Here is a 5,078-nt window from a genome sequence, read left to right as displayed (position 1 = left end):
TTATTAAAAAGATGCAAAATTGTATATTTAGGCTGTTAACAGCAATGTGAAGACATTCATATAATACTGGAAGTAAAATGTCTGATCAAAAATTAACAGAAGTTATTTCTAGTGGCACCATTATTGAGTAGTTTTTTTTTTTATACTTTAAGTTCTGGGGTACATGTGCAGATCTTGCAGGATTGCTACATAGGTATACACATGCCATGGTGGTTTGCTGCCTCCATCCTCCCTTCACCTAAATTAGGTATTTCTCCTAATGTTATCCCTCCCCAACCTCCCCACCCCCTGCTATCGTTCCCCTAGCCTCCCACTCTGCAACAGTCCCCAGTGTGTGATGCTCTCCTCCCTATGTCCATGTGTTCTCATTGTTCAATTCCCACTTATGAGTGAGAACATGTGGTGTTTGGTTTTCTGTTCTTGTGTCAGTTTGCTGAGAATGATGGTTTCCAGGTTAATCCATGTCCCTGCAAAGGACATGAACTCATCCTTTTTTATGGCTGCATAGTATTCTGTGGTGTATATGTGCCATATTTTCTTTATCCAATCTGTCTTTGATGGGCATTTGGGTTAGTTCCAAATCTTTGCTATTGTAAACAGTGCCCCAATGAACATACATGTGCATGTGTCTTTATAATAGAATGATTTATAATCCTTTAGGTATATACCCAGTAATGGGATTGCTAGGTCAAACAGTATTTCTATTTCTAGATCCTCAAGGAATCGCCACACTGTCTTCCACAATGGTTGAACTAATTTACACTCCCACAAACAGTGTAAAAGTGTTCCTGTTTCTCCACATCCTCTCCAGCATCTGTTGTCTCCAGATTTTTTAATGATCGCCATTCTAACTGGGATGAAATGGTATCTCAATGTGGTTTTGATTTGCATTTCTCTAATGACTAGTGATGATGAGCATTTTTTCCTGTTTTTTGGCCATATAAATGTCTTCTTTTGAAAAGTGTTTGTTCATATCATTTGCCCACTTTTGGATGGGTTTGTTTGTCTTTTTTCTTGTAAATCTGCTTTAGTTCTTTGTAGATTCTGGATATTAGCCCTTTGTCAGATGGGTAGCTTGAACAAATATTTTTCCATTCTGTTGGTTGCCGATTCACTTTAATGATTGTTTCTTTTGCTGTGAAGAAACTCTGTAGTTTAATTAGATCCCATTTGTCTATTTTGGCTTTTGTTGCCAATGCTTTGGTATTTTAGTCATGAAGTCCTTGCCTATGCCTATGTCCTGAATAGTTTTGCCTAGGTTTTCTTCCAGAATTTTTATAGTGTTAGGTCTACGGAAAAACAATTGCTGAGAGATTTCGTCACCACCAGGCCTGCTTTGCAAGAGCTCCTGAAGGAAACACACTAAACATGGAAAAGAACAACCAGTACTAGCCACTGAAAAAACATACCAAATGGTAAAGACCATCAACACAGTGAAGAAACTGTGTCAACTAACAGGCAAAGCAACCAGATAGTTTCAAAATGGCAGGAATAAATTAACACATAACAATATTAACCTTAAATGTAAACAGGGTAAATGCCCCAATCAAAAGACACAGACTGGCAAATTGGGTAAAAAGTCAAGACCCATCAGTGTGTTGTATTCATGGGACCCATCTCACATGCAAAGACACACATAGACTCAAAATAAAGGGATGAAGGAAGATTTACCAAGCAAATGGAGAGCAAACAAAAAGCAGGGGTTACAGTCTTACTTTCTGTTAAAGCAGGCTTTAAACCAACAAAGATCAAAAGAAACAAATAAGGGCATTACATAATGGTAAAAGGATCAATGCAACAAGAAGAGCTAACTACCCTAAATATATATGTACCCAATACAGGAGCACCCAGATACATAAAGCAAGTTCTTGGTTGATTTTTTTAATGGACATCTTTCTGCTTTTTATAATATCTCAGCTTTCAAACACTCAATAGAAAAATAAGGAAACATTGGCGGGCCATGGTGGCTCACACCAGTAATCCCAGTACTTTGGGAGGCCGAGGCCGGCAGATTGCTTGAGCTCAGAAGTTTGAGACCAGCCTGGACAACATGGTGAAACCTCATTTCTAGAAAAATACAAAATTTAGCTGGGCCTGGTGGTGCGCACCTGTAGTCCCAGCACTCAAGAGGCTGAGGCAGGAGGATCATTTGAGCCCAGGAGGTGGAAGCTTCAGTAAGCCATGATTGTGTTCCTATATCCTGGTTTGGCAATAGAGTGAAAACCCAAGTCGAATTAAAAAAACACTTTTTTTTTCTTTAAAGCAATGTACCTTCTTAATATCTGTCACCACTTAATGGGTAGTTTTGGTCATATTGAGTGTCTTGGAAAAACTGTCCTGATTTTTTTGTCCTCCCTTTCCTAATTTAAGATGGAGACTGAAGTAGTTGGGCATCAGTTAGCCCTGACATTTACAGTCCCCAGAGTCCCTACTCCTCCTGCCCTTGGCAGTGTTTCCCAAATTCTGTCTGCTTTTGTTATTGCCCTCAGGACTTGGATTCTCTTAAGACCATAAGGAGCTATGCAGTTTCCCTCCTGCTACTCTGCTATGAAGGAGTAGACCACAGGTTTACCTGGAGAAAACCAACTCCTAGCTACAAATCAAAGTAATTGGCTGGAGTTAGTCAGAAATACAGGGAGCGCACATTCCTCAGAAATAAGAAAATGATGAGTTGTTTCTGTCTGTACTCATCTTTCTACCCCTTTGTTCTTTGCCTCAAACATTACATCCTTGATGACTTACAGGTTTCTGAAATGTGGAGAGTTGAATAAAGTCTCGGTTTTATCTGGTTCAGATCAGAACACTGTATTTATTACACAAATACTGAAGACATTAATAATCAAGATGAATTGTGTTTTGAGTGGTTGTTATCACAAGACACCTAATAAAATACAAAATTCCTGAAACTGCCAGCCAAACGGAAATGCAAGGATGCTGCCAGTGTGGTGTTGTGTAAACTGGGTATGCTAGGTACTTCCCTTCATTGTTTGGTATTTTATGCTGATGACGAGCAGCAGTACTGCCCTTCATTCATTCTCCCAGTCTAGATAATAAGGATAAAAATGTCAAACAATAATATTTTTCACAAAGCCCTCTCACATACTCTGTGTCATTTAAGAGAGGAAGTCAGCATGGCCAAATAGGAGGAATTAAGACTTAGGGTTCATTCTGACAGACCTGGATTTGTGTTCCACCTTTGCTTGTCACATACTGCTTTTGGGACATGTCTATAGATTTGGAAATAATGCCTACTTTGCAAGTTTGACATCAAAATTATCAATTATATATACAACTACCTGGCTTGATCATTCTTTTATTCCCTATTCAAAAGGTGCTATGCTTGTTCAACCTCAGTAATCAAAGAATTATGAATTAAAACAATACATGGTATAGAAGAAACCTAATAAGACATTATTTCTTTTTACACAGAATTTACAGCTTAGTGGATTTAGGTAGGCATTGACCAAATAATAACAAATTCATTTAAAATTGTCACTGTGAATGCATAAAGGATGGTTTTCTGAGCCAGCTAAATAGAAAGTTGTGCTTAAGTTGAGATCTGAAGGATGTGTGAGAGTTCCCTAGGAAAAGAGGGGAAGGAAGAACATTCTAGAAGAGAAAATGGCATGTGCAAGGGCTATGAATGTGGCAAGAACGTGGACAGATAGAAAGCAAGGGGCAATGTGGGGAGGGAGGGCAAGGGCCAGGCTGCGCAGGGGTTTCTCGGTAAGTTCATGCATTTGTCTGTACCTCACAAGCAATGTGAAGCCATTGGAGGCTTTTAAGTGGTTGAAAACATAATCATATTTCATGTTAAAAATGGTGGCAAAATTATAAAATCTAGATATGAGGAGGTTCAGAGAAGATACAATGATATCAGTTAAGAAACTAATTTGGTAGTTCAGGTGAGAGATCATGGTAGCTTGGATTAGAATGATGATGATGATGAAAATGTAGAAAAGTGTCTGAAATCAAAAGATATGGTATTTAGGAGACAAAATAGAACTTGGTTGTGGAATAAATGTGTACACTGAGAGGGATGTCTACAAAGCCTCCCACATTTCTGGATTTCTGGATTTCATAACCCAAAGTCATAAAAACAATGCTAAATGGCAAAAATCAGCAGTTCCTTGTTTGTTGATCTTTGGGTATCTTTGAGATATCCAAGAAGAGAGTTCAATAGGTAGTTGGCACATAGGGATGTTTTAGCAAAATGACATATATTCATAATATTATATAAATATTTTATATACACAAAAATACAAGAAACTGCCTATATACTGACCCATAGGTTAATACTTTTTATACTGCTTAGGGTCCTTAGTTGTAGACAAGTGAATCTTCTCTAGCTAGGTGTAGCAGGACAGTATTTACCACCAAAAATTAGTTGACTCAAATAATGCATTATAGCGCTAGATGACTACCTTTGGATACTTTATGGTAATGAACAACACAGTTAGGGGCAATACACTTAGGAAGAATGCCCAATCACACCCACCCCTGGACTGTTTAGCCCCTAAGCTTAAGGTTGAGACCCCAGAACTTGGCAGCCACAGGAGGATGAGATATATCTGTCAATTGCTTGCCACAGAAGCTGATATCCCTATAAGTATGGATATGCCGCTATACATTGCTCACTTCTGCATCCAAAATTTGGATGACTCTGTATGCGAGGTGTAAACCAGATAATGTGCCAGCATCTCAGCTGCAAAGCAATGTAGCTCAGGATGGTAAGTTAGAAGGGTGGATTTTGAGTGGGTTTATAGTCATTTGCTAGCCCTCCTTTTCAGTGCTTTTACATTATAGCACATTTCTCTTCCCAAGATTAAACTTAGAAACAACAGTCTGCTTCTGTTTAACAGGGTACAACTATCCCTCATACAAGCAAACCATACTTACCCTCCCTTTGAGTGATGGAAAGTGGTGGACAGGGCAGAGGTAGCATGTTGCCTACCAAATATTCATTTTACTCTTCTTTCTTACTAAGCCTGATTTTGTTTGAGCTGGTAACAAATCCAGTTTCAAAAAAATTCAACACTTTCCAGGTTCTCTTGCAGATAAGGGTGGCCATGTGACAT

Source organism: Saimiri boliviensis, chromosome 11, assembly GCF_048565385.1.
Source record: "Saimiri boliviensis isolate mSaiBol1 chromosome 11, mSaiBol1.pri, whole genome shotgun sequence".
Lineage (NCBI taxonomy): Eukaryota > Metazoa > Chordata > Mammalia > Primates > Cebidae > Saimiri > Saimiri boliviensis.
The sequence above is the reverse complement of the archived record's forward strand: the minus strand, read 5'-3'. Positions refer to the sequence as shown.